This window comes from Taeniopygia guttata, chromosome 2 (assembly GCF_048771995.1).
Source record: "Taeniopygia guttata chromosome 2, bTaeGut7.mat, whole genome shotgun sequence".
NCBI lineage: Eukaryota > Metazoa > Chordata > Aves > Passeriformes > Estrildidae > Taeniopygia > Taeniopygia guttata.
This window is the reverse complement of record NC_133026.1, coordinates 75812389-75824846: the sequence shown is the minus strand read 5'-3', so window position 1 is coordinate 75824846 and position 12458 is coordinate 75812389.

Here is a 12458-nt window from a genome sequence, read left to right as displayed (position 1 = left end):
GGGCTTCCCCCGCCGCTGTGTCAAAACTGCTGTTGGCTCCCCCCCGGCACCTGTCCCCTGGGGAACACGGGTGCTATCAGCCCGCTGGTTCCAAGCTGGCTTGCACGGGGTTCCTGGCTCACTGTTACACAAGCAGGTCTTCGCAGTCACTATGGTAGCTCCTCCCAGCCAGGTGCGAACCCGGGGTGACACGAACGAAGGACTTACCAAGCCTATGAACTGCGGGGTTCGTCTGTGAACTCGTCTGGGGTCCGTCTCCAGCCGGCTCGCCTGGGGTACTCAGCCAAGGTCCCTGACTTTTCCCTGTCACTCAAAGCCTTTAAAGGCAGCTAGAGTAATAGAGCAGTTGACTGTCCCAAAAGCTATTGAGATCCACTGAAATAGGGACTACAGCTTCTGTGTGGGCTTATCGGCAGAACACGTTGGGTGCCAACTGTGGTTCCCCCCCCCACACAGCCCCCTGAATAATCAGGCTAGCTCAGAGATCAGAGGCTGTGAGGGGAGGAATAACAGGAGATGGCAAAGATTTCCAAAAGAGGCTCTTGCCCCGAGATAAGTTGGTTCAGCTCTCTTTATTCTGTGATTTCTCTGGGGGAGAGCAGGGCAAAAGAAGACGAACAGGAAATGTCAGGGGTCTATATCGACTTTGGACAGGGTGGGTTTCCCTGGCTGTCCGCCAACCCTGTTGGGGTAGAAAGGAGGGTCCAGGGGTTATCATGATCAGAATCACAGGATCCCTGAAGCTCGTGCAGCTCTTGACAAGGTCATGAAAGCTCTCCAAAGACGACAAGCTCATCACTGTGTTCCGGAAAATCCTTTCCTTTTTGCCATTTTGGGAGAAAAAATGCAACTTTGTGGTCTCATTTTCTAATGGGACCCTTCTGACAGAGGATCTTTGTTGATAATAGAATGGGTTTTTCTTCCCTATAGGTCTCCTAAGATTATTTTTACAGTTCTAGAGATGATAGCACAAATTGTAATTAAGGCCAGAACAAGATTGTCAACTTTAGCAGGTCAAGAGTTTGCAGTTATCTATTTACCATTAAAAAAAGATTATCTTGATTGGACAATGCAAAATTCTGATGATTTACAATATGCATTATTAAATTTCCCAGGTATTTGTTCTGTTCATTACCCAGCTCACAAATTATTACAAGCAAAATTGAGTTTTAGAGAAAAACCTATGTTAAGTGAAGAACCTTTAAATGCAGTAGCTCTCTTCACTGATGGATATGGTAAAAGTCACAAATCGGTAATAACTTGGTTGAACCAAACAACTAAAGCTTGGGAATCAGATGTCCAAATAGCAGAAGGATCTCCTCAGATTGTTGAACTTGCTGCTGTGGTTCGGGCTTTTCAGCTCTTTCCACAACCTTTTAATTTAATTACAGATTCTGCTTATGTTGCTAATGTGGTTAAAAGAATAAAAGGATCAGTTTTAAAGGATGTTAGTTGGCTTTCATGTCTTTATACAACTTTGCAATACAGAACTAATCCATATTTTGTTTCTCACATTAGGGCTCATTCTTCGCTTCCTGGATTTCTAGTGGAAGGAAACGCGAGAGCTGACAAATTGACAATGGTTATTTCAAACACTCTACCAAACGTTTTTGAACAAGAACAATTGAGTCATGCCTTTTATCACCAAAACGCGCAAGCACTTGTGCGAATGTTTCAAATTTCCAAGAGTCAAGCTAAGGCTATCATTAGTGCTTGTCATGACTGTCAACTTGTGCAGCCTCCTGTTTCTACAGGCGCGGTCAACCCACGAGGCTTGCAAAGCCTGCAGTTATGGCAAACAGATATCACTAAATATCCTTCTTTTGGTAAATTTAAAAATATTCATGTTTCAGTGGACACTTTCTCTGGTGCAATTTTTGCTTCTGTTCACACAGGTGAAACAGGTAATCATGCCTGTCACCATTTTTTGCAAGCTTTTGCTTCGCTGGGTGTGCCACAAGAAGTAAAAATCGACAATGGTCCCGCATATATATCTCAAAAACTTGCCACATTTTTAAAAGATTGGGGTGTTCGCCACATCTTTGGTATTCCTCATTCTCCCACAAGTCAAGTGATTGTTGAGAGGGCACATCAGACATTAAAACGCATACTTGATCAACAGAGTGGGGGGAATGGAGGCTACACCACAGATGAGGTTGAACAAAGCTTTATATGTTTTTATTTTCTTAAACAGCTCTGTTGCAAAACCCGATCCACCAATTTTTAGACATTTTTCAAATAACACACATGAGAAATTGAAAGAAAATCCCCTTGTTTTGATTAGAAACCCTGAGACAGGACAAATTGAATGTCCTTTCCGATTAATCACTTGGGGCAAAGGGTATACTTCTGTCTCTACAGGTGCAGGAATTAAGTGGGTCCCTGCGAAAAACGTCAAACCATATCACTCCCAAGAACGTGTTGACGAATCCAAGACTGTAGAAGCAAGTACCAAGAGCTTGAGTTTGAAAGAGTTTTGGTCTCATACAGACTACACACCAGGGATCCCTTCTATGCATCTCTCTAAGCAAAGCAAGAGACAACTTTTTAGTTTTGATCCAAAATACAAACAGAAAAATGAGCCAATTTTTAACAACATATTGAAATTTCCCTGTGGCACACAGAGAAAAAGCTCTGTACAATATATGTGGTATATGTATCTGAAGCAGGAATTAGTGCATAAAAAGAGACATTCCACAATTTCCACAGCTTCTCACTGCTAGCATGCTTTTCTCTGGCAATTAACAGCAAGAAATGATACCTTAAAAAGTGTCGAGGGAAATAGAGACTTTGATAAAAGTGCAAAACTCTTTTTAAATGAGTTTGACACTATACAAATAACCTTTCTCTTTTCTCATTTTTAACACTATTATATTTTAACACCTTTTTGGTGCGCAACTGTGTCCTGTCATCTTCAAATAACTGAATAAATCTATTATTCAATAAATTCACAATTCAAACATAAACATATTTCCATCAGAAAAAAATTAGTATGGCATTTCCCAAACACCAGGAATGTATCCCAAGGAGGAAACTTACTTTTAAATAAATTCCAGAAAAGAACTTATTTAATAAACTTATTAATTAAATAGGTTAAAAAAAAAAACTTTAGTTTTGCTCTCTATATTTCAGGAACAGGATGCTTAACAGTGACAAACATTTCAGAAACAGTGGTTAGCTCAGAGAACTTTCTCTCTGTGGCTATTCACCATGAAAGTCTTCCGGATTCCAAAATGTTCATTCTAGGTTTATGTCCTCAACTCATTCTCAAACAAACAGCGCTTTCTAGATGTGGAAATAGTAATTGATGTAAGAATTGGAAATACAGTTAAAATTATTTTTGTGCTCCATTCTTATATTGCCATAGTCACTCTCTAAGAGTCATCTGATTAACATAAGGATTATATAATTTAGTTCATGGAGTTCCTATAGGTATAGGCCATCATAGTTATCTTCAAAAACATGGAGCTGCTCTACCTACTTCCTACTTCCTGCTATGCACCACTGTAACTGCAGCCCTCTTAACTTCACTGTCTATTAAAAAAGATTGACCTTTTATGCATATTTAGGGAGGCTAAATTAGAAAGGAAAATAAGGGAAACAAACACAAGTGACAGGGCAAGACAAGGCAAGGAAAGGGACAAAAATGACATATGTGCACCTGCTGCATAGTATGGTAGCAGGACTCATGTAAAAACTATATTTTCTGTCACATGTTGTGTGGAAATCATAAGACTTAAGGAAGAGAGGCGGAGGTCAGGGGTTTTATCTATTGTTATCTATCAGAATAGCTTATTCAGCTTTCAAACCCATCTGGAGGATGATGAAGCATTAAAGGGTAACTAAAATCTAGTTACATTTATTCAGAAAGCAGTACCTAGTGCCATACTTAGTTCATCCTATTATATACTATAATTAATTATTATAAAAAAGGAGAATGCAAATTTTAAAAAGAGCTTGTAATAAAGTGTCTCATTGAAATAGCTGTGGGTCTTGCAATCACATTCTAAAACTGATGTATCCATTGCCCTACAATGATATTTATGTTAATATCCTCCCTTCAGCAGAAAGGGACTGAAACTTGTACCCATATGCCACAGCATGTTTATTCTGAATGTAATATTGTTAGACCGAGTACAGCAAATTAGGGTATTTTATAAAAAAGGGAAAGTCTCTTGGTTTTCAATCGTCACGTGTTCTGAACATTTTCATTCTTCCATGTTTATAAAGAACATTTTAGCCCTTCATAAAAATAAGTAGACGAAAATATCTTGTATTATATTTTAATAATATACTACATATGTACATTACATAATATATTGCAATATATGTCAATGAATTTTATTGACAAAATATGTGTTCTTTTTTCAGTTCTAATAACAGGAAAAGAAAATTACTCAGTGGCTAGTGTATTCATCATCTTCTTGTTTGGGTTTTGGTCTCTTTTTTTTTTTTAATAGAAATAATTACAATTAACATAATGAAGAATTTAAGAAAGCAATAAATTAGTATGTCTGATTTTTCCATGGAATTTTAAAAGGATCAATCAGGTGCATCAATAGTAATTGGATAATATTCACTCATCCTTTTATGGATGTAAATTAAAGACTTTTGAAAGCACAGCTAAGTGGTTTTTTTCTGTTTTCCTTGTTGAATAAATCATGGTTTCAGAATGACTTTAATGTAAACTTCATTTTTTCAAAGCCATTATAAAGCTGCATACTTTGTTTCTTTTTATTTAATGATATATGTATGTTGCCAAGAAATAAGAATAGAAGTCATAAATGAGAGTTTAAAATAGGAAAGAATATTTTCCAGCAAGAATTCTCAGAATTTTTTTTCCTAGACATTGTGGAGAAAACAGCTGAGAAAAAGGAAAACAGGAACTATTCATAATGGTAAGAATGAACACAGGCAACATGCTTGCTGACAAAAATATCCCACAAACTTGCTAAGTTCTGGCATGTCTCTCTGAAGAGAAAGAAAATTAACTTTCTTTCTGTGGTTTGTTGGTGAGGCAGAGTGGCAGTGGTCTTCCATTGCCAAAATCAAGTCACAGAGGAATAAATCTTTTTACATTTAGATCCCTAAAGTCTAACTAAGCAACCTCTCTAGGCCAGTCATTGTAAAAATATGAAATCTGCTGCCTATTAAGAGGTGGCAAATGTATTTTTGTGCATATGGCAGCTACAGTAAGCAATGAGAAATAGTGCAAAGAGCCAAGAAGGTATTATCATGCTAAACTTTAAGTGAGTATGGGAAAGACAGATCTGTTTCACTCCTTCATCTAACAACAGAAATGTAAATTTAAAAAAATGGATAATGCTGCAAGTATAATCAATATTTTTCAGTTTGTATACCAGTGAGATAAGTTGCATCTCAAGAATTATTCTATCATTAGAATGGTAAAAAAAATTCTGCAGTCAAGAAAAAAAATTTCTTGACATTTTCATTTAGTCTGCCGCTCCATCTACAGAAGGATTCAGAGTCCAAGCATAGTCAAGTATAATTTTTCCATTTCTCCATGTACCAGGATAAGAAACAAAGTCATAATATTCCTATACAAGCAGTTTTGATATCACACAGCAAGAAAACATTTTCTAATTTTGCAGACAGTGGATCTGTGGATTTTGTTTTCTAGGCTTTTAATTGTCCTTTCATAAATCTTGCTGTATTTTAGGTGAAAAATTTCCAGCATTCATGACTTGAGGATATCACATCTTTTCATTTGTATCTTATGGGCAAAATAATGGACATGGGTTTCTCCCATGCACACTTCTACTAGACCAATGTCCTAGGGTGACTCCTAAACCAATATAACCACTAAACCCAGGACTTCTAACAGATTATTTATTTTCATTAGCTGTAGCTTCCCACTCTGTTTTCTCTTGGGAGTTGCTGGAAACTCCCTCTACATCAATTTTTTTATCATCCTTTGTGAGTTTATCTCCCTCTCCATTGCATATCAGCAAGTCTAGTCATAATGAAGGAATGGGGTGTACAGACAGGACCCAGGAAGGAAATTTATATTCCTCTGAGTCTCCAGTTTGCTTCTGTACTCTTCTGCCTTCCAGAAATTAGCAGAAGGTATGTCTTTGACTCCTCTCACCTATTCTTCCCCTCTGCCAGCTAATCTGGAACATTGTAGCCCAAAAAAGAACTTCTTCATTGTATTCATCTGTGATAAAATTGTAAGCTTCTCCTCCCCAGAACAATTTAAAATGTTACCTGTACCTTTGAAAGTACCTCCCTAAGAAGTAGGAAGCTGTGACTCCTTTATATACACTTTTCTGGGTTAAAAAACATATTCCGGATGTTTTAAAAGTACCATCATCATGCTGGCAAGTAAAAAAATTGTCAATTTACAGTGCAATGGGAGAGAGAGAAAAAAACACAAAAAGAGCAGGAGACATATGCAGAACAGGCAGCTGTAGAAAAACACAGGCAGGATGTAATGCAGAATATACAATTAATTATATGGGGGCATCTATATAGATAGAGAACTAGTGCATAAGAATGAGTTGTCTCTTCAAACTTGGATTTGGTCTGCTGTGTCTAATTTTGGGTAAATAACTTCCTTTCAGAAATTTGGAAGTAAAAATAAGACTTTACACATTCATTTCTATTTCAGAATAGTTTAAGGAAAATCCTGGAGGTTTTTTGAAACTTGGTTTGAGATTCCAGAATGCATTGGGTTAATGTTCAGCTGGAAAAATGCAAGAAAATGCCAAAACTTAGTGCAAAATAGATTTTACTATTTCTCTAAGGGATGGACTAAAATATCTTCCCAGTGTTCTTATTTTTTTTTTTTTTTTCAGAGTACCCTTCTAGTTTCTAAACTTATTTTCATCTACTGTATCAAAGTAGATATTCTCTATTCTTTCCAATGGAGCCCTGTAAAAATGTACAAGGGGAATATGAGACCACAAAACACATACCTAATGGTAAGACAAAATGTGTATGGGGTGAATATTACCATACAGAAAAGTGACAACTTTATGACAACCTGAAATGTGTCAGCATACAAATGTATTACACTGATGATTTCCAGAAACTAAGAAAGTATCTGGTATAGGGAAGTGCTTCCTCAATTCTCTCTTGCCTTACTGCATTCAGATACCTCAGTAACAACCAAATGGATTTTTATCAAACTTTTGAGACATTTTGCTTCTGGATTGGAAACCAGTGTGAGAAATTTCCTTCTAAGAGTAAATGGCTTGGAAAGATATAAGCAGCAGAAATTAAGCACTTAAAATCGAAATAACATCTTAACCACAACTGCTAAACTTATACCTCTGTCACCTCAAGCTGTGAGTTCACATCTCAAAAGATATGTGACAACAGGCTGACTCAGTGATCAGATGAGAGCCATTAAGGAAACATCCAAGCAGAAATTCCCATAGCACCATTCCCACTGGGCTGCTAATGAAGTAGTACCCATTACATGTGTTTAACCCTATCCAAGACAAGACATATAATTATTGTCTTCTCTGTCTAGTGACACAGTGACTCTGACTTTACAGATGTGAAACCTAGTATCCTGTTCTGAGGCCAACTTGCATAGTTTCTATCATCCCTCAACCTCATTTGGCTATACAGTTCTCTCTGGAACTCTGGAAGAGTGCTCTGGAAGAGTGAAGGTTTAGCCATCAACAGACAGGCATTCACTGGTCTTCACTCTCATTTTGCAGCCATGCAACAGGAGACCACTAACCACAAAAGGCAGTTCTCAGCCCTTGTCTTGTTTTCCTAGACAAGCCAGACAGAGTTTTTAGTCTGGTAGGCATGATTTTAAGTTCTTAAACAAGACACTTCATCCTAATTGTATGATCTCTGACTGAAGCAGAAAGGTAGATCTGCCTCCTTTTACAACTTGATTGTCCAATGAGGAATCATATTTACATACTAGTAGGTAAATGGTATGGCTGAATTTCAGTCCACCAGCCTAATATCCTTCTGTTGCCCTGTTCTTTTGAGAGTTTTAATGTTCTTCTAAAGGTTCCTATGCCTTCTGGTATTTACATATTTCAACTGAGTTTTCTCATGCATGTTTATGTAAATAATGATTGTTTTGCATTCTTCTTTGAGGGTGGAGAGAATAGATGGACTGTTGGTTTGACCATTGTGGTTGGAGAGGTGGCAGTTTCACCCTCCAATCCACTGTCACTTTTGCTATTCTATATATAGTGGAGTCAGAAAATAAAGTTTGCTTTTTTGGGTTCTTTTTCTCTCCTGTTACATTTAGTCTGCTTCTGTGAGTTATTTTGTGTCTCAGTGTGACATCCTTCAGCCTATTAAGATGACACAAAATTATTTTCCAATTTTCAATGAACAGTTTGATTTAACATCCATGCACATCTTTAAAAATGTCAGATTGTGACAATTATTATATATGTAGCATATATAGAAAAGCTGTTAAAACATGGAAGTCTTGGGATCTATTTGCCTGTAATTTATTTTGTACATGAGAATGTGTCAAAAAAGTAAAGGATGTTCATAGAGTCTGATTTCCCCAATACACAACTTCATCTAAAGTAAGTGATTTATCGCCCTTAAAATTCAAGCTTTGAATATTTAATCCTACTGTTGTACTGCTCCAAAACTGTCATTAGTAAATTCAGTCTATGTTCAGGTGAGAGCCTTAAGGCAAGGTCTTCCCACATGCCTTGCCATTTTACCAAGCACTGGGCTTTTTACTTTTTTGTATATGTTTTCTGTGTCCTCTGGATGATGCTAGTTCAGAAGAAAATTCCATAGAAATTTAATGGCCCTTGTCAAGTAGGTTGTTCTACAGACACACATACTCTCTTAACACGAACAAATGCTCATGCTACTACTAAAACTCATGGTTAGTATGCTCCTTAAATATCTGTAGACATTCTTTAACTTTGATTTTATGAGGAAATTAAACTAATACATTACATCGTTTATTCATTTCCCTATCTATCACCCTATCCCTGATGCCTATTCTTTGTTTAATTTATTGGTCAGAGTTCAACCACACTTGGCAACTGGAAAAGCCATTTCAAACATAAATAGAATTCTGAGCTTGTAAACATTAGTCAGAGAGTAGAGTGTGGAGAGTTTGTAATTTTTCTTCCCCCCCCCCCCACTCCCCCTCCCCACGCGGTCCCCTTTTGTCCTGCTACCCTGTGTTCCCTTACCCCTCCCCCTCGCACGTGGTCAGTTCCCCCACCCCTCCCCGCCGTTCCCATACCCGTTCCTGCCTCCTCGGGGTCTCCTGCCCCCATCCCTGTCCTATCCTAATTGGCCGTGGCTCCGTTTTTCCCCCCCACTACCCCAGTTCGAAAAGTTATATCCGAGACCCCGCCGGTACCCCAGGGTGTCTCGGGCTGCACGCTTCTACAATAAACACGTGTATTCACCCAAGCCCCGTGTCGCCATTCGTCTGTCCCCGCGCTGAAGCTGAGCCCTCGAAGAGCTTAAGGGGAAAGCGGCGCCTGCCTCTCCCCTCCTCCCCCCGCGCTCCGCCGGAGCCCTCCTGGCCCGGTCCCACACGGCAACAGTAGAGCTGTGGTTACTGCAGGGAGAGATGAAGTCGTTGTTTTACTCTTCTGCTAGAGAGAGAGAGGAATGCAATTAATGCACCTTTCAATGTACATACCTCACCTTTATCTTCTATGGGCTCAGCAGTGGGAAGGAAATTGGGTTCAACAGGCCATATATTTCTTACTACCTCTAGATGGAGCAAGTTACATTCTGCTCTGCTGTGGCTCTGTCTGTATTTTGCTCACCATTTTTACTGGGGTTTTACTCCTAAACAGAACTGCGCAGTGCTAAATAATATTTAGGACCAGGGTGGTCTTAGAAACTGGAAATTGGACAGGGAAACATGCAGTAAGACTTTATTGCCCCGGAGAAGTTACACCTCCTGTTAATATTAACAGGACAACTATTACTAACCAACCATGACTCCTCTTGTATAAAGGATGGAGAATGATTTGTTTATGTATCTCATTAACTTGCCACTTAAGCAAGTATAAGATGTGAGAATTCTCAACAGCCAAAAGCAGGACCAGCATCCACACCTAGGATTCACAAGCATACTTCTCTTACCAGGGAAGCTCTTATGGCAATAATCGTGTGTGTTCACCCATTTTTCACAGCAGGCTGAAACCCATATTTAAATAACTATAGCTGCAATAAAGCACTTCAAATATGAAATACAAAACAAATCAAACAAAAACAATCCACCAGAAAAATTAAAAAATGTAGTCATCACAAATTATTTGGCAGGCTCAGCCAAAGCACTGTGGTGCACAGCCAGCACATCAGAGCCATATGACTTATTTTTTATGTTCTGAAGAAAAAAGTAGTGTAGCATTCAAACTCATTCAAACTGCAGAGCTTTTGTTACAAGGACTTTATCTCACCAAGTGGTCTCAGCATTTCAATTCCATCTTCTAAAACCTAAAGTGGAATTTGATCAAATAACAAATTGATTTTAAAATCACTTCCATTATTTTCAAAAGCATTGCTCAATTTGGGATCCTCTGTTTATATTTATCTTCAGTTCCATTTCTGCACTCAAATTCATGGTGCTGTTTGAGAATAGTTGGCCATTCTAAATAAAGGTGCACACACCCGTCTTTGCAGTGTGTACTGACAAAAGGAGTGATTTCTGGCTTCAGGCTGAAATGCTCACTAAAACACAACCTAAATCTAATACTATTTTACTTTTTGATGTTAGTTATTTAACATTATAGCAGGGTTTCCTTGGGCTTATATTTAACTTTGCTAATGATGCTAAATTACAGATATTGTGAAAAGCATTTCATTATGTATGTTCAAAACCAAGGTTTTATAATGAAAGAAAAGACAAGAATGAGGAAGGGAGGGAGGGAGGGGAAAATTTTTCCTGCAGCTTCTTGGTACACAGATCCCCTCCCACTGAAGTTAGTGACATTGATACAGCACAAGGAAAATTATAACAATGTAGAATATTTGTGGAAACATCAGTCAAAGAAAATACAGTTCCAGGATCATCTCCGCTAGTAAGAGCAAATGCTCAGAGACATTCCAAGGTATCATAAAAACCACAAACTCAAGAAATTTGATTTTCATAAGCCTGGTTTATACTGTTATGATAATAGTTCATTACATACGTGCTATGCAGGGATAATTTTCATATTGATATAAAGGTTAATGGAAATTATAATTTGCTTTTGACATTTCAATATTTTTCTGAAAATCTTCCGGAAAGCAAGTCTGCCAGGTGGAGAAAAGAAAGTCATGTGCAAACATCATAATCTTAATTTGTAAAGTGCAGTCTATATAGCAATCAAATTAATTTAACATTGCTCTTCCAAGAAGATTAGACAAAAACTTCAGTTTGTATCCTAAGCTATTATTTTCTTTCTAGTGCTTGAGTCAAATGAGTGAAATTCAAGGTATTCCAAAGAGAAATAATAAGGCAATTAGAATGCACTTGGAAATATCTACATAGGTACTAAAAGACACAATTCCTGTAAGTAAAATCTGATTTGAAGAAAGCTAAAAATTTTCCAAAAACTTTCAACATCAGAAATCTATTTTCTTAGGCAAATAAAGGACATAGGTATTTTCACACACCTTGGAGCAAGCGTAAATTATGGACTCTTAATAAACTCCTCTCTCTCACAATTGCTGCGCAGAGGTTTTCATCCTTTCTTATATATATATTATTATCAAGGTACCACCAGACTTGCTGGTCTGCTGGTTAGCAGGTCTGTTTTGGAGCCAGGTGGAATTGGCTCTGTACACTACAGGGGCAGCTGTCTTTTTCCACAACATCCACCTCTGCAGCCTCTTGCTACTAAAAGCTTTCTGCATAAACCAAATGAAAATATCTATCATTCAAGTTTGAAATAACTTTTTATTAAAACCATGTACCGGTAAACAGAAATATAACCTCAGTTTCCCATGAGCAACCTACATAGAGGAGGAGGAGAGACAACTGTTGTATTGCATCTGCAAAGTTCCTCAAGACTGAGAAGACATCAAAGAATGAGAAGAATTTATTCTGGTAGTTCTTCCTGTCTTCTTGGGGCCAAGGTGGATAAATGTTCCTCCTTCTACATGTCTCTAGCAAGTTTCCTGAAGACATGGACAAGTCTGTAGGTTACACAAAAACATCTTTCTTTATTTACTTTTTCACAATGAAGGGGACAATATATGCATCAATTCTTTTTACTAAGGTTTCCTGCTAAGTGCTTAAATTATGTTGTTTGGAAGATGAAAGCAACTATAAAAGAGATTATGCTTTTTGGTCTATTACAGTGGAGGGCCAAATAATGCAGTGTGATTTATAGCTGAACTCTATATAAAGTTATACTTTGCTTGCTGTTAGGGCAGTTATACAGTAGACTATGTATACAGCTTTAATTGCACCCTAATGTAACAGCAGCCCACAGAAAGATATCACTAACATCTATTTTTACGGATGTGAAGGATGATTA